The sequence below is a fragment of the Canis lupus genome, chromosome 21 (assembly GCF_048164855.1).
Source record: "Canis lupus baileyi chromosome 21, mCanLup2.hap1, whole genome shotgun sequence".
Classification (NCBI taxonomy): domain Eukaryota; kingdom Metazoa; phylum Chordata; class Mammalia; order Carnivora; family Canidae; genus Canis; species Canis lupus.
Genome location: NC_132858.1, coordinates 42,433,606 through 42,457,290, shown reverse-complemented (window position 1 = coordinate 42,457,290; position 23,685 = coordinate 42,433,606). Strand labels below are relative to the sequence as shown.

General features: G+C 40.5%; 1 long non-coding RNA gene across 3 annotated transcripts in view; it reads left to right on the top strand.

Annotated features, from left to right (window-relative positions):
- The window catches only part of LOC140613081 (uncharacterized), a 412,316-nt gene that overhangs the window by 342,820 nt on the left and 45,811 nt on the right, over positions 1–23,685 (top strand). For all 3 annotated transcript variants that reach the window (XR_012014203.1, XR_012014201.1, XR_012014202.1), the window contains 2 exons: positions 7,635–7,704; positions 14,108–14,215. This is a non-coding gene — a long non-coding RNA (uncharacterized lncRNA). The remainder of the gene's footprint in view (positions 1–7,634; positions 7,705–14,107; positions 14,216–23,685) is intronic.

Sequence of the window (23,685 nt, the reverse complement as noted above, 5' to 3'; positions counted from 1 at the left end):
AGTCTGCAAAAAGATAATTCAGAAAGTATTATCTCCTCCCTGTTTTCTTGTTTCTTTTCCTCTGTTTATCTCTCCCTCTTTCTTTAGTAAAAGTATACCTCCTATGTTGTTCACAGTATGTCTGAAGACAGATTTATGTCTCCATCAAAAAGATGGACTTTGTGAACCTGATTCTATGGAGCTCAAGGCCACATTATGTTGGAAACTCTAGAGTAAGCTTTGATTGCTCAAGTATCAGTTTCTGGAGATTCCATAATTTCACACAGAGGCTTCCAGATCTTTCCAAGTATGCTGTCAAAGACCACCCTGTTTCCTCTGACAAAACTGGGCATCCAGGACATGGTTGTGCAACTGCAATCTTGGCTAATAGGGGTTAAAATCAGAAAAGCCTACCATAGGCAGATCAAAGAAGAAGATACAAGTTTGACATCCTTGGAGAGCACTGTGTGTTTCTCTTGGAACTCTAGTTGCTGAAAAATTTCTCTCTCTCTCATCCTTTTTCAAAGGACATTTTCAAACATTTACAAAAGTAGACAGAATAGTTTGACTTCCACAAAACCATCATTCAGCTTCAAAAACTATCAATTTATGACCAACCTTGTTTCACCTATACTCCTACCCTCACCTTAGGTTATTTGGCAGCAAATTCCAGAGATACTTCTTCTGTCGATATTCCAGTATGTGTTTATCTGTAAAATATAAAGATTGTATTTAAAAATAACCATACTTCTATTACTACATCTTAAGAAATGTAATAAATTCTTTGGTACTATTAAATTTAGTGCTCAAATTTCTGCTTATCTCATAAATGCCATAAATGGGTTTTTTAGATTTTGTTCACATAAGTGTGTTTAAATGTTTGCTTGACTCAGGATCCAAACAAGGTTCATACCATGTAATTTGGTTGTTATGTTTCTTGTGCCTCTTTATCTATTGGTTTTTCCTCAATTTCTTTTTCTTTTTATGAACTTTATTTTTTAGAACAGTTTTAGGCTTATAGAAAAGTTGAGAAGATGATATAGAACATTCTCATATGTGAGAATGGGAAAACTCTACCTTGTTTCCCAATAATTAACAGCTTGCATTAGCATGGTACATTTATTATGATGAACGAACCAATTTAGATATATTACTACTAACTAAAGTCAACTAAAGTCCATACTTCATTTAGATTTTCTTAGTTTCTACCTAATGTCCTTATTCTGTTCCACAATCCAACCTTGGCTACCTTCTTACATTTAATGTCTCCTCTTGGCTGTGGCAGTTTCTCAGACATTCCTTGTCTCTGATAATCATAAGAGTTTTGAAGTACTGGTCAGATATTTTATAAATTGAGATTTGTCTGTTTTTCTCATGCTTATCTTAGGGATGTGGGTTTGGGGGAGAACACCACAGGCACAATGTATAATTCTCATAATATCATATCACAGGTTCATGCTGTTAAAATGCCTTAACATGGTTGATGTTGACCTGGAGATAATGGCTGAGATAATGTTTGTCAAGTTTATCCACAGTAAGGTTACTTCTTTTTTCACTTTTCCTCTACTGTACTGTTTGGAAGGATGTCACTGCACACAGCTCACACTTAAGGAGTGGACGATTATGAGCCATCTCCTTGAGGGTGAAATATTTACATACGTTATTTGGAACTCTTTTAAGGGAGATTTATTTCTTCTCCCCAGTTTATTTATTTATTCAATCATTCACATATCCATGTGGACTCCTAAATATTCATTTTAATTTTTCGGTTAAATATTCATTTAATTTTCAGTTATAGTTTATTTCATTGCTCAAATTGCTCCAGCTTTGGCTATTGGAAAATTTTCCAATTTGCTTCAGCGTGCCTTTTATATGCCCCATCATTATGGTGGGTTGTTTTTGAGTATTCCCTTGTTCTGTGGGACTGCAAGATATTCCAAGTTCATTCTTACATTTCCTACCCAGTCCTAGGAATAGCCATTTCTCTAAGGATCCCTGGTTCCTTTTATTGGAGAAGGGTTTTAGGGATCAAAATTTGGACTCTAGGAGTGCTCATTGTTCTAGGCCCTCTCAGCTGACAGAGCAAGAGCATATATGTGTATATACTTACCTGTAACTGTATCTGCATTATACTACACATGAGTTCATACTGATATCTTCAACTTCAATCCATTGGCACAAGGATCATTCTGGCCACCTTCCCTTGCTTATCAGTAAATTCTCACTTCAACAGTGAGAAACCTGCCTCTTACCACCCACTTCCCGTTAACTTAATTGTTTAGTTCCAGCATACATGTGTAGTAATATCAGAATTATTAACACAAAGAAACAACTTTACCCACTAGAATACAGTGCTTGTATACAGATATGTGCGGGGTGTTTTGTTTTTTGGGTTTTTTTGCCTTTAGTCTTGAAGACTCCACTCATTTCCAAAGTCACTTAGGTAACTTGGCACTTAGGTTAAGCATATTTTATGACCCAGCCATTCTATTCAGGTATTTACCCAAGGGAAATGTAATCATATGTTCATACAAAGACTTATATGCAAGTGTTCATAACACCTTTATTTTTAACAGCCAAAAACTAAAACAGCCCAAAATGTCTATCAATAGAAAAATGGGTAAATAAATTTGATATAGCTCAAGAATGAAATATGATTCAGTAGTAAAAAGGAATGAACTATTAATATATGCATAATATGTCTGAATCTCTAAATGATTATACTGAGTGAAAAAAGCCAGATACAATCAGCATATCTATATAAAATATTCAAATATGCAAAGCAATTTATAATGACAGCTGATCCGTGGTGATCTGGGGATGAAAGAATTTGGGGGAGAGGCAGAAAAGAGAGATTATAAGGGGTCATCATGGGGAATGGTAGATATGTTTACTCTCTTGACTGTGGTGATAGTTGCCTGGGAGAAAACATATGGCACAGTTTCCAGTTGTCAAGTTTAAATATATGCAGTTTATGCTCATTTTACCTCAATAAAATGTCTATGCCTAATGCTCTTTATCCATTTTCATTCTAGGGCAGTGCTTCTCAAACTTTAATGTACCTATGAATTCCCCTAAGGATCATGTTAAAATGCAGATTCTGAGCCACTAATTAGGAGGCAACCTGAGATTCTATATTTCTAATAAGCACCCAGGTGGTGTAATTGCTGGTCTGTGGGTCACAGTTTGAATGGCAGTGCAGTTCATTAATTTTAGATGGAATCACCTGGGGAGCTTTTGGAACTTGCCAATACTTTGTGCACAGAGATAGGATTCTACAGGCATGTAGTAGGGCCTGGAAGTGCACTTTTCACAAGACCCTCAAAGATTCTGATGCTCTGATATTCCATTACCAGACACAGGAACACATTAATCAAGAATTTGCAAACCAACCTGGCCATGTTCTCTAATGTATTCAATAATTTGCACAAAATTTCCAGAAATCATTTGAATACCTCCAAAGTCTTTCTTCTATTTTTATTCTTTGTCTTTTGTTTACATAAAATAGATAGAATTGGAGATCCATTGAGTTGGTAAAAGTCCAGAGGTCACTGTATCAGCAAATAGGGAGGTAATTTAATACCTAGGGACAGGTCCACCTATAATTATAAGGAATTTGTTGTGCTTCAGGTAACAATTGAGAAAGGGCTCCTTCTTCCTTTTTTCACTTTAATCTGTACAATAAGTCTGTAGAAAGAGCTCAAGATGAAGTCAGGCAAACGGGGATTCTCATTTATACAAATAGCATTCTAACTTTGGGAAAATGTACTCTTTGAGCCTCTATTCTTTTACTAAATGGGGATAATATACCTATTTTGCAAGGTTTCATCAAAATGGAAAATAATGCAAAAGAAAGCTGATGAGTCACCCCCTTCCATAAGCAAAGTAAAAGAATATACAGTTCACAGAAAACAAATGAAGTTTACATATGTGAAGTAAGCCTTACCTTGATTCACAGCAAAAGAAATGCATATTAAAACTACAGTCAGGTGGAAGAAAGACAGTCTCTTCAATAAATGGTGCTGGGAAAATTGGACATCCACATGCAGAAGAATGAAACTAGACCACTCTCTTTCACCATACACAAAGATAAACTCAAAATGGATGAAAGATCTAAATGTGAGACAAGATTCCATCAAAATCCTAGAGGAGAACACAGGCAACACCCTTTTTGAACTCGGCCACAGTAACTTCTTGCAAGATACATCCACGAAGGCAAAAGAAACAAAAGCAAAAATGAACTATTGGGACTTCATCAAGATAAGAAGCTTTTGCACAGCAAAGGATACAGTCAACAAAACTAAAAGACAACCTACAGAATGGGAGAAGATATTTGCAAATGACATATCAGGTAAAGGGCTAGCTTCCAAGATCTATAAAGAACTTATTAAACTCAACACCATAGAAACAAACAATCCAATCGTGAAATGGGCAAAAGACATGAACAGAAATCTCACAGAGGAAGACATAGACATAGCCAACAAGCACATGAGAAAATGCTCCACATCACTTGCCATCAGGGAAATACAAATCAAAACCACAATGAGATACCACCCCACACCAGTGAGAATGGGGAAAATTAACAAGGCAGGAAATCACAAATGTTGGAGAGGATGCGGAGAAAAGGGAACCCTCTTGCACTGTTGGTGGGAATGCGAACTGGTGCAGCCACTCTGGAAAACTGTGTGGAGGTTCCTCAAAGAGTTAAAAATAGACCTGCCCTATGACCCAGCAATTGCACTGTTGGGGATTTACCCCAAAGATACAGATGCAATGAAACGCCGGGACACCTGCACCCCGATGTTTCTAGCAGCAATGTCCACAATAGCCAAACTGTGGAAGGAGCCTTGGTGTCCATCGAAAGATGAATGGATAAAGAAGATGTGGTTTATGTATACAATGGAATATTACTCAGCTATTAGAAATGACAAATACCTACCATTTGCTTCGACGTGGATGGAACTGGAGGGTATTATGCTGAGTGAAGTAAGTCAGTCGGAGAAGGACAAACATTATATGTTCTCATTCATTTGGGGAATATAAATAATAGTGAAAGGGAATATAAGGGAAGGGAGAAGAAATGAGTAGGAAATATCAGAAAGGGAGACAGAACATGGAAGACTCCTAACTCTGGGAAACGAACTAGGGGTGGTGGAAGGGGAGGAGGGCGGTGGGTGGGGGTGAGTGGGTGATGGGCACTGAGGGGGGGACTTGACGGGATGAGCACTGGGTGTTATTCTGTATGTTGGCAAATTGAACACCAATAAAAAAATAAATTTATTATTAAAATAAATAAATAAAACTACAATCAGGTATGTTTTTTACCTATCATATTGGCAAAGATCATTTCATACACTGTGTTTACAAATCAGAAATTATAGGCACTTGCCAACCCTGATGACAAGAATATAAAGTAGCACATCACCTGTGGAGACCAATTTGGGCATATCAATAAAAATTAAGATCTTTATACACTTGGAACCAGCAATTACACTTCTAGCTTCTAGAAGTTTATTCTACAGGTACTATATATAGTAAGTGAAACCTTTATTGTAGTATTGTTTCTAATATCAAAATATTAGAATCATGAATGATTGTCAGTAATTAAATTAATATATGTAATACATATAATCTATATAATATATAGTTATTAAATAGATGACATATACAGAAGGATCTCTTAATAAATATATGCATAAACACATATAATGAATATTCATGTATTTATTAAATGGAATATCTCTGGAAAGCTATAAGAGAAGCTGTTATAATAGTAGCTATCTGTTGGAAAGAAAATTTATTCCTGGAGATTAGGTTGATGGGAACATTACATACCCCTTTCTTCCTTTTAAAGTTAATTTATTTTTACTTTTTAACTCTTTATTTAAAAAATTTTTCAGGCCTAAGAAAAATTTGCAAAAAAAAGAAAATTCTTGTATCTTACTTTTCAAATTTTAACTACCTTATACAACCACCATATAGGAAATTAGCCTTACTGTAATACTATTAGCTATTTAGAGATCTTTTTCAGATTTCACCAGTTGTCACACTAATGTCTTTTTTCTATTCCAGGGTCACCTGTTCACATTGTCCTGCTCTTCCCCAATCTAGAATAGTTCCTCAGTTTTTCTGAGTTTTTTTGTGACTTGCTGAATAATGGCCAGTTATTATACAAAATGTACTCAGTTTGCGTTTGGTTAATGTGTTGTCCTGATGAAATTCAGGGAATGCATTTTTGGCAAGAATATCACAGAATCAGTGCTGATCAGTGCTGAGGAGTGATCTCCTCAGTACATTGTTTCAGGAGCCCCATGATATCACTGTCTCATGAGCTTGACTCTGATTACATAGTTAAGTGAGCTTCCATAATTAAAGTTATTCTTTTTCCCAATTTCATGGGGATATACTTTGAAGCTATGCAAATGCTTTTGCCTTTTTTTAGTATATTTTTTTATTGGAGTTTGATTTACCAACATACAGAATAACACCCAGTGCTCATCCCGTCAAGTGCCCCCCTCAGTGCCCATCACCCAGTCACCCCATCCCCCCACCTCCCCTTCCACTACCCCTTGTTTGTTTCCCAGAGTTAGGAGACTCTCATGTTCTGTCATGTTCTGTCACCCTCACTGATATTTCCCACTCATTTTCTCTCCCTTCCCCTTTATTCCCTTTCACTATTTTTTATATTCCCCGAATGAATGAGACCATATAATGTTTGTCCTTCTCCAATTGACTTACTTCACTCAGCATAATACCCTCCAGTTACCCCAGTAACTTCAGTACCTATTGGTGATTCTTATCTATGACTTAAATACTGTAGTGTTTGCAGATTAGTAATTTATAGCCTTTAAAAAAAAGATTTATTTATTTCAGAGGTGGGGCAGTAGAGCAAGTGCAAGTGGGGGTGAACCAGGGAAAGGTAGATGAAGAGGGATAGAATCACAAGGGGACTCCTGGCAGAGCCCAAAGTCCAGTGCAGGGCTGGGAGCAGGGCTGGGCTTGGGCTCAATATCATGATCCTGAGACCATGGCCCTCTGCTGAAATCAAGAGTAGGTCACTTAAGCCACTGAGCCACCCAGGTGCCCCAGTAATTCATATTTTTGTCATTTCTTTTCTACTTAGGGATCAGAATTCTACTGTTAGAAAGAGCTTTCCCTCCCTCACTTAAATTGCTTATTTACTTAACTGTTTGGTCAGATTGGGTTCATAGATATTTATTTTATTCTCTACATTATAATCTACTATCGACGTGTATTTTGTTGCTCACGTTAGCCCAGATGTGATCATTCACAAGTGCCACTTGCATTTGGCCAGTGTGTCCTTTTAACATGTTCCTGTCCTTGTTTGTATATGTCTTTTCCTCATTTTTCTCTCAAGTTTTTGGTCTTTTTTTCCTTAATATCCAAGAGGTTTTCAAATATTAGATATTTTAAGCCTTTGTCTATGACAGATGTTACAAAAACTTCCTTTTGAATTTTATGCTATATGAATATAATACTTACTTTAGAGATTTTTTAAAATCCCAGGAACATGTTTTGTATAAACTGAAAAGAAGAAAAAATGTACCAAGTTGTAGGTTGGAAGTGATTTTTACTTTAGTTGTTACTGAGCACCTCTTCTAGCTCTCATAATTTTGACTTGCCCTTTCTTTTAGGAACTCTGCAAGTGAAGCCAACATGTACTTACTAGGAGTCTGGCTGAATGACCAGTGTGAGCAACCGGAGGTGAGCTATGATTCTTGCTCTCGCTTTGCCTCTTTTCGTATATGTGCCTGTGCAATGTCACCAGGTCCAGGAAATAAATAGTGGATTATATGCATGACTTATTTTCCCTCCTTGTGGCTTCCCCATGCTCCCACAAAAATCGCAGGAATGTTGCTCTTGGAGGCCTGTCAGAACCTCTTTTCTAAATATAAATGCAGAGACACTAAAAACAAGTCATGGTAAAGGTGAGTTTCATTTGTTTCTGAAATGCCAGTACACCAAGGGTATAATCTTAGCTGTCAAGGAGCCAGAAAGGAACAGGTGGCTGGCTGTCCACTTCTAACTGGACTTCTGGGAGTGAGAAGAGAAACTGTCTGAGGGTGGCTGGAATATTTTGATTTTTTCTTGAGTTGTATTGAAGGCAGGGTAGCAGGGAAATAATTATTCCATCATATTTTGTAGCAGAGTCCTTAGCACACATTGTCCACGGGAAAGGAATTGAGGTTTGGTGAGCCCACTATAGCGAACCAGGGTGGAGAGAATGCAACGGTAACTCTCTAAATCCTTAGGTGAGAAACAAGGCAGTTGAACAGTGCAGAGTACATAGAACCATGAGTCAACCAGAAGAGACATGTGCCCAGCATAGTGTCTGTCCCATAGTATGCCAGGAATATATGTTTGAATAAATGTATTAGAAGGTATCCTATACTGCCTTCTGTTGTTCCAAAGGGTCTGGAGGCCGGTGTTATATGCTGTCAGAGTTTAGATGAGAAAGGCAAGGCAGAGAATGAAGGGCAGCAAGTGTCCTAAATAGAAATTCTGAGGTAGGCAGAACTAGAAGTACAGCCAGCAGGTGGGGCACAGGACATGATCTGCCAATGCTCAAATGCAAAAAATACACTGGGCAACAACAGCAGCAGATAACCCAAGGCATACCTGCAATGCCAGAGCCCACACCTGCAAACAAGCCCTGCCAATACCTACCCCAACTGTCTGACAGAGCAGAAAGCACATTTACTACACTGTGTAACCCAAGTTGTACAACTAGTTATTGAGCAATATTATCTTCCAATATAATATTATCTTCCCATACAAAGAACGTAGCTAAAATACTTATATGGCCTCAATGTCACTGTAAGAAATACTTTCTTTAGCCATTTCTGGCCTCTTTATGCTTCCAAACAAATACATCCTATATAACCAACTGCAGACCTTTCTCTGGATAGGTCATATTCTCATACCTTTCCATGACTTTCTTTAAACTATTCACCTTGCCTGTGATACCATTCATTTACTGATTGATCTGTTCATGAATGGTGATTTGTTTGTTCATCAATTAAGATTGATTTTTAAAATTTTCCAGTTAATTTATCGATTGCCAATTATGTTCTCGTCACTGTGCTCAATGTGAAGGATATTGTGATAAACACGTGATACCTGCCTTATTGAGGGAAAGAGACAATAAATAAATAGAAACAAATATTACATACACATTGTGATAAGTGCTAAGAAGGAAATGACTATGCTAGCAGAGAAAATACCAGATGAGACTTACTGTGGAGAGTGATTAGGAAAGGCCTCTGGCCACCTGCCCTGTGAAGCATTTCCTCACCAGCCCACACACTCACCCTCATTCAAGCAATTGCTCTTTTCTGTACTCCAAAGTCATTTGCTTCTACTTTTGACTTAACATCTCTCTTTTGTACTTAGCTATTTCTGTATCTAAGCCGCTACATAAACTAATAGTTATCTCAATCTGAGGAGGGTAGAGGGGAAAACACATGGTATTTGAGAGTCAGAAGATCTGACTATGGATTACAGTCTTCCATGTAAAAACTGGGATACTTGGAAAGTTATCCAAGCTCATGATTTTAGTCCAGGCTTCTTAGAAGCAGAGCTGGAGGTATAAAGGCTATGTACAGGTAGTTTATTTGAGATGAAAGTATAAGGAGTAGAAATGTGAAATAGAGAATAAGGAAGAGCCAACAAAATGATGTTATGAGTTGGTCACTGCTGCAAGCAATGGGCCCCTAAACCTTGGGAGGAGCCCTATAAAATGGGTCTCTGATGACTGAGGGAGCCCATATAAGCACAGCCCCCCGCCCCATTCCTAAGTTTGACAATATTTAAGTTTGCAGTAGATGTAACAGGCTGCCCATTTGAGATGTCAGAAACTCCCCAGTGCAGGAAGCAGGAGTGCACACCCAAGGACAGATGCTGTCGAGTTGTATCTGAGTAAAGCTGGGCAGTCCCTCATAGAGCTGGCTGATGAGGCAGTGACTGGAATGAGGGGTATAATGAGAGAGTTTTTAAAGTTGAGGAATCTGATACCCTTATCTGGAAAACAAATGCAATAGCAATGCCTGCCTCTTGGGCCTGTGAAAGTTAAATGACAGATGCCTTGCATGGAAGTGTTCTATACCTGGCAAACACTTGTGCAAGTACAAGCCACTTTTGCTGTCTTGGCAATCTTTGGTTTATAACCTTAGTAAGACACTTGGCACACAATTAAAAAACAAATGTGAGGGGATCCCTGGGTGGCTCAGCGGTTTAACACCTGACTTCACGCCCAGGGCTTGACCTTGGAGACCTGGGATCAAGTCCCACATCAGGCTCCCTGCATGGAGCCTGCTTCTCTCTCTGCCTGTGCCTCTGCCTCTCTCTCTCTCTCTCTTTCTCTCCTATGAATAACTAAATAAAATATCTTAAAAAAAAAAAACAAATGTGAATTACATGAATAAGTAAGAGGATTGAGGGAGCGAATACAGAGGTATCCCAGGTTCTTGTCTCAAGACAAGGTTCCTACCCATGTAAGATTAAAAAAATATATTTCATTCACTCATTCCAGGTTCCTTTCACATTCAATTAAATGTGAATGAATATAAATAATAGTGAAAGGGAATAGAAGGGAAGGGAGAGGAAATGGGTTAGGAAATATCAGAAAGGGAGACAGAACATAAAGACTCCTAACTCTGGGAAACGGACTAGGGGTGGTAGAAGGGGAGGAGGGCGGGGATTGGGGGTGAATGCGTGATGGGCACTGAGGGGGGCACTTGACAGGATGAGCACTGGGTGTTATTCTGTATGTTGGCAAATTGAACACAATAAAAAATAAATATAAATAAATGCGAATGAAGTAAATGGTAGCAGAAGAGGTACTTTTGCCCTTAAGATATCTGGGAAAAGGTTTATTTGCCTATGGAATGTGACCTGCTTAATGGGCTTAATTTCCTTTGGTTTTGTTCAGTGGCTAACAAAATACTCAAACAGAATTTGAGTGAGAAATCATTCACAGTTAGAAGATAGGGTCCTCTCTGTCTTAAAAGCTTATAAACAATAAGGAAAGCAGGGCAAAGCAAATTACATTTAGTCATAAACCATAAAGGAGGCATAGCAGGTTGACAGAGTCAATAGTCACACATGATAACGGATTAACTGGATTGAAGTCAGGCAACACCAACCAGGGAAAGTTTCCTTTCATTACAACCTACTTCATTTCAATTAGCACTTGCAGATCCTATGATAGGTAGAGCCAGTCAGTGGTAAGCAATGGGACTGCAAGGGTAGTGAGGGTGACAGACAAGAAAATTAGCAGTGAGAATAAGTGTCATAAATGCCATCAAGAGAGCTGCACAGAGGTGTTAACAGAGTGCAGAAAATGAGTCTGAGTAAAGGACACCTAAGTCATCTTGCAGGGTAGGAGAAAAAGGCCAAGACTGTTTTCCAAAAAGAAGAGCTACTTCACCTATGCCTCGATAGAGGAATAGGCATTAGTTAGATGGTGTGAAAGGGAGAAGTCACATTAGGCAGAGAGAATGGCCTGAGCAAAGCCTTAGGGATGGAAGGGAACATGGTGCCTTGGAGGAATCGCAAGAGGATCAGCATGCAGGAGCAAAGAGAACATGCAGGATGTAGTGAGCAATGAGGCTGCAGGAATTAGTGGGGCAGGGTCATATGGAGCCTTCTGTGTCAGACTGATGCATTTTGAACTTGCCTAAGAGTAAAAAGGTAAGTCACAGAAGGATTTTAAGCAGCGGGATGATGCAACCCTATCAGTGCTTTCTAGAAGGATACCTCTGACCATGGTGTGAGAGTAGAACATAAAGTGGGATTTGATACATGTGAGTGCAGGGAGCTCAATTTGGAAATGACTGCAGTGGTGAGTATAGAGAATAATGACCTGTGGCAGTATGAGAGGGATAGAGAAGAGGTGATGGATTCCCAAAGGGGAACCAATGTGCTGGTGACCATTTGTTTGAATGTGGAAGACAAGGGAGGAGATGGACTGGGTAGATGATTGTGTCACTTGGTGAAGAAAAGAAAGAAGTTCTTGGAGAAGGCAGAACAGAATTGGAAGAAGAGTAGAAGTATGATTGGAGGAGACATCTACTTGAAATGTTTTATTTTTCTTGATTTACCTTTGGGACATGGGATCCTTTTATAAAATTTTTGCTCATGAAAAGGAGTATGGTCCTCAAAGGCTCTAGGGACTTCCACATATGGTTATGCAGTCTATGTCCTGCAAAAGGGTGTCTGCCCAAGGAGAGTAAGTGGGGCTGAAGTGTGGTCTCTACATACTCCTAAGGTGTGTCTGGCCAGGGCCACATCGGTCTGGAATAAGGGGCCCTAGGCTGGATGCTTTCCATTTGCCTCTCTGGATCCAGTTCCCATCCTTCACCCTCCTCTGTTCCCTGGGTGGCTGGCCTGCATGGACTGCATTCCTCGACCCCACCTTCTGGCTAGTTCTACCAATAGGAGACACTGGCAGAAGATGAAAGGGAAGAGTTTTAATTTCTCTCAGCTCCCTCTCTCCTGGGTGGCCATCAATGGTCTCTCTCCCTTTATGGAGGGTCACAGTCCCATAACTACAGCTCTTGTCAAGTTTTGAGCACAGGATTCTCTCCTCTTGCTCCTCAAGGATGGGGTGGTAATGACTTCCCACCATTGCTAGCCCCAGGGTGCTGTGCCATGTCTTATGGATTTCCCTAAATCCTGCCCACATCTTCGTAAATGGTGTGTTCCTTACACTCTCCTGCATTCTTCAGTTCTAAGCTGTCTTTGGTTTCTCGTCAGAACCAGAACTGATTCAGAATATTTTTCTGATTAACACAAAGCAACATCTTCATTCACTTATCCATGTACCTGTGGAGCTGTGGCAGTCATAGGAGCCCCTGTTTCTAATTCTTAACAAATGAGCTGTATTAGCAAGGAGGTACCTATAGGTTCTGAAACACAGGTAGCTTTAATCTATCAGGAAAATAGGTCTAGACTAGTTTTTCAGTCTGACACAAAGTTTGAGTTGGAAAGGAAGACAGAAAGATAATAGTTGTCAGAGTCCATCAAGGGGCTGCCACAACAAAGTGCCAGAGACCATGTGGCTTACACACAACAGAAATTTATTTCTCATGGTTCTGGAGGCTGGAAACCCAAGATCAAGGTGTCAGCAGGTTGAGGTCTGGTAGGAACCCTCTTCCTGGTTCATAGAGCCTCCTGCATACTCACATGGTAGAAGGGGTCTGGGATCTCTGTGGGGCCTCTTTTATAAGGAAATTCATCCCATTTGTGAGAGCTCTGCCCTCAGACCTAAGTACCTCCTGAATGCCCCACCTCCGAGTACTGTCATATTTAAGGATTAGGGTTTCAACATATGAATTCGGGGGGGGGGGGAGGGACACAAACATTAAGAGACTAGAAGTGGGGAAGAAGAACATGCTCAGAGTCAGCAGACCCTGAGGAGAAGCACATGTTGTCGGTGTCAGGTATCAACATTCGTCCATCAAGCCTGCCTTGAGAATTGGGAGTTGGCCATTTGGACTTATTTGGGTGAAGTTAGAACAGTAGATGTCAACCCCCACTCTACCAAGGAGAACTCCTCCCCTTCTCCAAGCCTCTCCCTTTCCTACCCAACCATCCCTCTCCCCCACTCTGGCCAAATAAAAACTCCTCTTAATTTTCTTTAATGCTGGAATCAAATATGAGAAACTATCTTCCTTAAACTCTTCAGTTTAGCGAGTTATTGGGAAAGTTATTGATCTTCATCCCCTTAATGCAAATAGAGGTAGAGAAATTCTTATTTATAAAATGTTTCTTTTTTAACATGCATATTTAGAAATAATTATTTATTCATTCACCAGTAGCTATCAAACACCACCTAACACTGGATCACTGGATCTCTTCTTCAGTGGCCCTCTAACCTCTTGGTAAAGGAAGGAGGATGAGGCATGCAAAGGCTACAGCAGGATCAGTGAGTGCAAAGCCAAAATGAGTAAATGAGTACCGGGCAGATGGAGGAGAGGCAAGGTGGGGCCAGCTTCTGACCCTTCCCCTCATGGCAGCCAGGCTGAGGCCGGGCTGTGAAGATGACCATGCACAGGTGCGTGTTCTCACTCCATGTTCATGGTCACTTATGATTCTATACCGACAGCTCTGCAAATGTGGAATGGGCCATGATGGAGGCCTGTTTCCAGATACTTGACCCAGCTGTGTATGGAAGCCTGAGATCTTCTGAACATGAAGCAAAAGGTCAAAGGAGGTAAGCGGCTTGTTCCTCAGGCTTTTCTGTTCTCAGGAACAAGATGACTCATCTCCCCACAAAAGTTGACAAAGAGGGCCTCATTGGGTCTTCCTCTTCTTTGACTCTTTCCAAGCTTTTGGTGGGTGGCACTGTGCCAATTTGGGGTTGCTAAGCTGTGGGGCAGTGTTGAAGAGGCTCTTGCAACTCAAATTAATTGCTTGGATATCTGAATCCTTATTCCAGGAAGTTACAGAACTTCCAAGCAGCATATATATTTTTTTCATGCTTCGGAAAAAAAAAAATCACTATCGTTTGATGATCTGGGGAAATCCCAGAACAAGTATCAAAGATTTCTTATCTGAGTGATAAATTGACAAGGGGTCAAAGTTTGCTCCTGTTTGCCTGCCTTCCCCAGGGGCTCCTAATTTCCTGAGAACCAAGCCTGAGCAAAGGGCCTTATTCAGTCTTAGGGAGCTTTAGCCCCCCAATTTGCTTATGATTTCTTTTTACTACACCTAGCTATTGATACCAGAGTGGTGGGATCTCCTCTCTTCTCTTCCTTTGCCTTCCCCACCCTGCTATGACTGAATGAGAGAGAGAGGAGTTTAGAACTGGGATTAAGATCAGCTTTCCCAAATCTTTAACTATTTTTTTTAACTTTCTATTTTTTCCCTTTTCTTCCTTTATCACTCTTTTGTTCATTAATTTGTCCAATTATTCATTTATTACAATGCATCTGGGGTCTGGGCCTATTCGTCATTAGGATCTAGATTGAAGTCTGAGGATGCCTGAATGATTTGTGGGGTGTGCCTACTGTGGGCCTATGTTCCTGAGGGATAGCAGTCTCTCACCCCACACAGGACAAAAGGGAAGACCACCTACATAAGGTTCATTTGCAATGGACTAGGATTAGAGTGTGCTTTGGCATGGTCCTTGTAGGATTTTGGAAACAGCATAGTGACTATCACTCAGATGTCTTCTGACCTAGTACACAGGAACTTGTGCCTAAGTCCTAAGGTGAGGACATTGGAATAAAAAGGCAAGTAAAAACTAAAATAGATCTTCACTCAAACATCCCTAGTTTACAAAAAAAAAAGCAGCAGCAGCAGCCACAGCAGCAGCCCAGAGCCAGGCAGATGTTAGTGTACTTCACTCTGCACAGGCACAGCTGGTGCAGTGGTGAACCCCATCATGGAGCTGATGCCTCAAAAGGCCACTTTTGGTGTCAGCAGCAATGGAGACAGCCCAGTAAACACCAGCAGGTAAGGGGAAAAGTGCCAGGTACCACATTAGTGACAGGGCTATCATGCCCAATATCTGTAAGGAAATCACTGAAGAAATCCCAGACTTTGGCAATAAGCTTGATGTAGGGATGTATGGTTGGAGCATCCATAGAGTACATTTGAATAAATCTGATAACACTGTTTTATGTCTCTTGTAATTAAGATCCAGCTCCAGTAGGAGCTGAGTTTGGGGGACACAGCTTGTTACACATTTCTTAAAGCAACTTAGTTCCAAACAGGATTTGCAGGAGACTTACCTGAAAGCCTCAGATATAAAAGGGCTAATTTTTCAAGAAGAAAGTAAAAGAACCATAGTCAAGAAATAAAGACTGGAAGCAAGGGAAGAAAAGAAGTGTTGCATTAGAAAACCTAGTCAAGGGCAGCCCGGGTGCCTCAGCGGTTTAGCGCCGCCTTCAGCCCAGAGCATGATCCTGGAGACCCGGGATTGAGTCCCACGCCGGGCTCCCTGCATGGAGCCTGCTTCTCCCTCTGCCTGTGTCTCTGCCCCTCTTTCTCTCTCTCTCTTTCTCTCTCTCTCTCTCTGTCTCTCATGAATAAATAAATAAAATCTTAAAAAAAAAAAAAGAAAACCTAGTCAAGCAAATGTTCTTACTTGACTTGAAACTCCCCTCTTTGGGGTTTCATTCTTGAAAATGCAAACTCTGTGCCCAGTCAAGATGAAAACAAAGGTGAAATTCAGTTATTCAGGCAGAGATGCTTTTTCCCCCAAAATGTATTACTGTGACCAAAGTTTCCATAGTTCTATGTGGTTAGAGAGTTACCTGGAGTCATTAAACTTAATTTCAATAGATTGCTGGGAAATGCTGGTGATTACATCCCTGCTCCAATGTCACAAACAACCCTAAAATTTAACAAACTGAGTGCCAAGCTAGGGGGTACACACATGACTGAGGGAGCTGGAAATGCCCGTATTTGTGGCAAGTGCTTGTACCTCTCAGCCACCTGTCATCCTCACAATGATACCAGTAAACAGGAGGGCAAGTACAATGATCAATGTACAGGTGAAATCACAAGGCAGAGAGGGCCATGGCCTCTCTAGGGCCAGCATTGGAACATAGTTTCCACCTCTATGTTCCAGGTATGGAATATAGGTGTGGAATGATAACTCACCCTGATTTTTCCAGTATTCCAGAAGATTCCAACGCTCATCTAGTTTTGGGACCCTTACTCCTTGTATGTCTCAGCCTAAAGCCTCAATAAGTGAATCATCTCAGGTTAAACGGGGTTGATAATTGTAGGGATCTAACTGCTGAATGTGATTGGTGGATAAGAAGATGATACGGTCCTTGAATGAGGAGCATACAGCATGTTGGCAAATTGAAATGGGTATCAAAGAAACAGCAGTTCTCCTTACTTAATTCTTTTAGATGTTTTTATATGTCCAAAGTAAATCATTCCTATAGACAGAATCAGAGGAGAGGCTGGCACTAGAAGGATCCCATGTGGGTTCCACTGACAACTGGAGTCAGAATTTGCATGTCCAGAGGGGTCAGAATAGGGCCCACACCTGTCTGGAAGGGACACACACACACACACACACACACACACACACACTTGTCCTGTCCTCTCAGTGTGGAAAGGTCTGGGAAAATGGCAACTGACCTGTGGTCCACTTTGGCCCCTTAGAAATTCAAGACTGCTGTAATTAGACATCTCTAAGAATTTCCAAGGATGCCAGAGTAAGTATTATAGAAAGTTCAAGCTGGAAATGTTCCCAGGGTAGCAGATGAGAGAGTGAGGCCGAAAGCAGGGAACAGGAGAGCATGGCTGGGGCACCTGGCTGGCTCACTCAGTGGAGCATGTGCCTCTTGATCTACGGGTTGTAAGCTTGAACCCCACATTGGGTGTAGAGGTTACTTAAAAATAAAATCTTAAAAAAAAGTATTTCTGATGAGACAGGAGCACTGTTTTGAGAGTAGAAATTAGCTTATATGTTTATTAAATACAAGAAGAGGCCTACTAGGGGAAAGAAAAAGAAAAAGCATTTACTAAGCACCCAACATGTGCCTAATTCTGTGCTTTCATGTGTACCTTATCTTGTTTCATTCTCAAATAGCTGTATAGAAGGTATTTTCGGTTCTATTCTATAGGTAAAAAAAACTGAGGGTTAGATAGGCAGGTTATTTATCCAAGGTGACCCAGACAGTATAAAAGAACCAAGACTTGAAATCCAAGTCTTTAAGGACACAGACCCGCCCTGTTGCATACTTGCGCATGTGTACTTCTGTGTGGTCTAGCAAATGCAGCATCTAGTAAGCTCCAGGCTCTGTCCTAAGTGCTTGACAAATATTAACTCATTTAATAATAACAATGACTCTGGGAAATACGTGCCATTATTATTCCAGCTCACAGATGAGGTATCTGAAAGAAAACGAGGTTGCGTGGCCTGCCAAGTTCCCATATCTGGTGGCAGAGCGGCCTGCCTGGCTCAGAGCCCATCCTTCTCATCATTACTCCGTGGTGCTGCTACACAAATGAAAGCACGTTTGTTGAGTATTCACTCTGGGACAGGCACTGTTGGTACTGTTGTGAGTGCTTTATAAACTTACCAACTTGTTCAGTTCACGTGGTCAGGCAGTCTAGATGGTGGCTAGGTTATAAGTGTGGGCTCTGGAATCAGTTCCTGTCATTTATTAGTTAAGTGATCTTGGGTAAATCATTTAATTGCTCAGTGGCTCTTTCCTCATCTGTACAGTAAGAGTCCTGATTGTTTCTACTTCATAGATATGTGGTAAAGATTAATTGAGTTATTATGCATAAAGTGCTTAGACAGTGTCTGGCAAGTAGACAGTGCTGGAGTTTTTTTTTAAAGGCAAGCACTGACAAAGTCTTAAATACAGAGGACAGGTGGGTGGGTGGGTGGATGGTGAAATAGGTGATGGGGATTAAGAGTACATTTATCATGATGAACACTGAGTAATGCATAGAGTTGTTAAATCACCATCCTATATACCTGGAACTAATATAACACTATATGTTAAATAAATTTGAATTAAAAAAAAAAGGGCAAACAGGATCTTGCACTTAATGCATGAGGATGTGACGGTGTCCTAGTGAAATTCTGCACCTGGCTCTCATGAGTAAGTATCTACACAGTACTACAACCATGACTTCTACCTCCTGCAGAGTCCCTACCAGCTTTAGGACTGGCTGCTTATGGGCGCTCTCCTTTGGCAGATCAGGCCTCACCAGAACACTGGCCACCCACTGCTATTTTAAGCTAGAGTTCATTAGCTCCAACTCAAGAAATAAGCTGAAATGGGTAAACTAGGAGGCCATAAAATGCTAGAGGAAATTTGTCCACCTAGGACCAAAAAAGTAGTATAGACTTCCTTGAAAAGTAGTATAGACTACCATCCTTGAAACTTGAGTGGCAATTAATCAACTTTTCAAGGCTATTTGACATGGTGTAAATAATAAATGACTTTGCAGTACCAAGATGACTGCTTACCCTGAAGGCCAAGGACTGCACTTGGGGGGCCCTCTCTGGCAATCTGGAGGCAGTAGACCCAAGGAGAGCAAGGCCGCTAAGCAGTGGGCTGATGTACCATGACTATAACCAGGTGCAGCCCTCTCTCCTCCATCATCTTTCCAGCCTGGACCACCTCCTCCATTTTGGAAACTCTGAAGCCCTGAGGATTCACCTGGTAGGGTCAGAACCTATGGGCCAGAGCTATTCCAAATGAAATGGGTCCTTGGCCCCGAGAGAAATGACTGCTTAGCTCTGAATCTGCTGAGATGAGGAACCACATGGAGCCACATGGAGTTACCATAATTGTCTCCTCTTTGCCTATGCCTCCCACACATATGCCGACCTTTTGCACACATGACCCCAATTGCCAATAGGTGCTGTTCTCTTTATTTTATAGGGAAAGGAACTATATAGCCCAGAGATGTCGAGTAAATTGCCCAAGATGGCACAGCAAGGAAACAGGTCTGGAAGGGTGACCATGGAGTTGACGAGGCCAGAACATGGAGGAATTTATCCATTTTATCTTTTTCTTAGAGCAAAGGCACACCACTAGAAGGTTTTAAGTATGGAAAGGGCAAAATCAGACTAGCATTTTGAAGCAGACACTCTGGTTGCTGAGTGGAGAATAGATTGAATGAAAGGAGAACAGTTTTGAGTCTAGTGCTATAGTCCTTGTGAGAGGAGATGGCAGACTGGAGTAGTGGTTAAGGGAATGAAGTGGATGGATTCCAGAGATATTTTAAAAACAAAGGCCTGCTTGCCTGTAAAATGTCTGTGGCTAATAATCACATCTCCTTTTCATCAAGTTTTCCAGAGAAGAAACCTTCAAAAGCCACATAGTCAAGACAAAGGAAGAAACCTTAGGTGCTGTGCTGACCAAGGAACAAATCTAGAAGCTTCCCAGGAATTTTCAGAAAAGGCTTGGTGCTTTATTATAAACCTTTGAGAAACATAGTCTAGGCAGTGAGCAACTAGAGTATGGCACAACTTGAAACACTTAGAAAAGAATTAGGCTGGAAATACTGAGAATCTCAACAGCTTCCAGATCCTTCCCTGTCCAGGCTCTTTAGAGCAAAGCATCAGGGGCCTTGGCCACAGAAACCACAACATGTCTCACAAAGGACGATGCCGACTTCTCCTTCAACTCTGAAGCTCTGTGCTTTTAATCTCTTCTATCCTCAGTATTTTAGCACAATCCATGTCAAAGTAAATGGAATGGAACTGGCAGTAATAGATTTGTGAAGAAAGAGAGAGAAAGCTAAATGGAGAAGCTTGGCTGAGGGTCCAGTGAATGAACCTGACAACCAACGGGTGCCAGGCATTGAAGTGTGTAAACAGAGACCTTCTTGGAAAAGCAAGGAGGGAGATGCATAGTGGCTGCGCCAAGCAAGCCCTGATTATGTAGAGATTTCCCACTGAGGAGCCAAAAGAACCACAGATGGAGAAGTGGGTGAGTATGACCCTAGGCGTTTGAGGGCTAAAGGCTGACAGTTAGAACTAAGAGGGACTTCCTTAAATTTGTAGATAAATCAGACTCCAGGACAGAAGCTGGGATCCCTTGACTGCACTCTTTGGTTGAGTGTATGAGTGAATGAGCCACTGGACTTGGTTCAGCCACATGCATTCCTGCCTCAAGAACATTGCTGTACCTGTTCACTCATCTGGAATTCTCCTACAGGTCCAGGTCTTCACATGGCTGGATTCCTAAACTAGCCAACCAGGAACTCTCCACTGCATCCCATTACTTCAGTTACCCAGAAGCACTTACCATTAATTGATATTTTCTTCTTTAATTTGCTTGTTTACTTATCTACTACTGGTCAGGTGTCCATGAAAGCAGTGACTTCGCGTTTGTGTGAAACAATGTCCCAGGGCTAATAATAGCCTAGCAGGCACTCAGTTTTGTTGAATGAATACCATAAGTTGGTAAATCAGGAAGCTTAAGTTTTGTCTATATGCTGCAATAGTCACCAGTTGGAAGATGGAAAATTTAGGCTAATAGCTTATTCAGTGTTTATTGTGTGAACCAACTAATTGGACCATTTTTTAAAATTTTGTCACTTAATTATCTTAGAATGTCTCAGGGACTAAAACAAATGCTTATTTATATTTAAAAAAAAAACCTGTAAGGCACAATATAGTAAGGTCAAGGGAGTAGGATGCACATATAAGTTTGCTAACAAAAGAAGCTGTATTAGAAGACTTTCTCAGTAATATGATGGCAAAAAATAGCTCTAATATAAATATTTAACCAAAAATGTAAAATAAAGGAATTATTTGTTACTTCTTTTTTTAGAAAGATAAATTTCTGCTTCTGCAGGAACAAGCAACCACTCGAAGTTTATAGCTGCCTGAATAATTTAAATAGAGCATTTTTGAGTGCGCAATCACTGCAAGATGTCAGAATTATAGTTGAGATTCAGACTCAGCCTCCTAGAAAAGAAAATCACAGCAGGAGAATTTTAATTAGTCACACCCAGGGAATAAACCAAGCAACCACTGCACAGGAATGAGATTAGGCCCCAGGATATCCAGGTTCTGTTCCCTTCTCCATTGATGGGCTGGTGTTCACCCCTGAGTAATAAAGACACTCAGATTTCAAGCTGCAGGCTATCAGAGCTGCAGTGAGCTCAGCCTCCTCTAATGACCTCCGCAGAGGCCCAGGTTCATGTGGTACATATTAGATGCTGTTTGGTCGAGAGGCTGGGAGAACTAGCAGATGCTTCATGTTGGTCAGATTGTGATTTAGCCAAAAAAGACGCATCAGGAGGAGACTCACAAAACTGAATAACTCAGTAATCCTGCACTCCGCAACCTCTGCAACAGCAGACAGGCCTCTGAGCTATTGTGCATAAAGCACACCTGGTTAGGAGTATCTGAATGGAATTTAAATCTGCTCATCTGTATTTTCTAAACTTCTCAGTAGCAATTTGCTCTTACCTAGAAGCTACTCGAGATAAAGCTAGAAATCAGACACAGGCCTGTGGCACTCTCCTTGTGTCATTGCTTCTCCCCCTTTCTGCTCCCCTGGACTGGAAGAAAAGAAGAGAGAGGGAGGTGAGTTTGTATCTTGCAGCCTGGTGCTGGGCAGGGGGGAAAAAGTTTATTACAAATGTCAGAAGGTTTAGAGAAAGTAGTTGCTGAGGGAAAATTATAGCTCTAAATACTTCTATTAGGAAAGAAGAAAGTCTAAAAGAAATAATTTAAACTTCAGCTTAAAATGCAAATTAAGCTCAAAATAGAAATAAATTATAAAAATAAGAATGAAAATTGAGGCACCTGGGTGGTTCAGTTGGTTAAGTGTCCAACTCTTGATTTTGGCTCAGATCATGATCTCAGGGTAGTGAGATTGAACCTCGATTAGAGTTGGGCTCCCTGCTCAGCACAAAGTCTTCTTTTTTTTTATAAGTTTATTTTTAAGATTTTATTTATTTATTCATGAGAGACACAGGGAGAGAGAGAGAAGCAGAGACACAGGTAGAGGGAGAAGCAGGATCCATGCAGGTTGCCGGACGCGGAACTCGATCCCAGGTCTCCAGGATCACGCCCTGGGCTGAAGGCGGTGCCAAACCACTGAGCCACCCGGGCTGCAGGGCACAAAGTCTTCTTGAGATTCTTTCCCTCTCTCTCCCTCTGCCTCTACCCCCATTTGCTCTTATACTCTCTCTCTCGAATAAATAAATAAAACCTTTAAAAAAAAAATGAAAATCAGTGAAATAGAAAACAGTCAAACAATAGAGAAAAAAAATCAATGAAATTAAGAGTAAGTTTTTGGAAAAGATCGAGTGACTACTATGCATTTAGTCTTCACCACAAGAGCACAAGTTATATATTTTTATCCCCATCTTATAGATGAAAAAACGAGGCACATAAAAGCCAAGAAATTCACCCCAAATTGGTAAAGTACTGAGCTAAAAATCTGACTCACCTTCCCAGCTTCTACTGCATATAGCTTTCTGGTTTTCTCAATACCATTCATTGAATAGACCATCTTCTCCCCATTGTATATTTTTGCCTCCTTTGTTGTAGATGAATTGACCATACAAGCATGGATTTATATCTGGTTTATTGATCTGTGTTTATTTTTGTAGCAGTACCTTAATGTTTTGATTACTATAGCTTTGTAGTAGAGGCTTAAAATCTGGAATGTGGTACTTCCGGCTTTGTTCCTCTTTCTCAAGATTGTTTTGGCTATTCAGGATCATTGGTGACTAGATACAAATCTTAGAATTATTTGTTACAGTTTTGTGAAAAACACAATTGGTATTTTGATAAAGATTGCATTGAATATGTAGATTACTTTGGGTAGTATGGACTTTCTAACAGTATTAATTCTACCAATCCATGATCATGGCATGTCTTTCCATTTGTTTGTGTCATCTTCAGTTTCTTTCGTCAGTGTCTTATAGTTTTCAGAGTATAGGTCTTTCACCTCCTGGGTTAAATTTATTCCAAGGTATTTTATTATTTTTGATGCAATTTTATTTTAGTTTAGCTTTTTTAGTTTTTATTAAAATTCCAATCAGTTAACATATAGTGTAATATTTATTTCAGGTGTACAATATAGTGATTCAACACTTGCATACAACACCCAGTGCTGATCATGAGAGGTGCACTTCCTATGCCCCATCACCTATTTAACTCATCCCTCCACCCACCTCTCCTCTGGTAACCATCAGTTTGTTCTCTGTAGTTAAGAGTGTTTCTTGGTT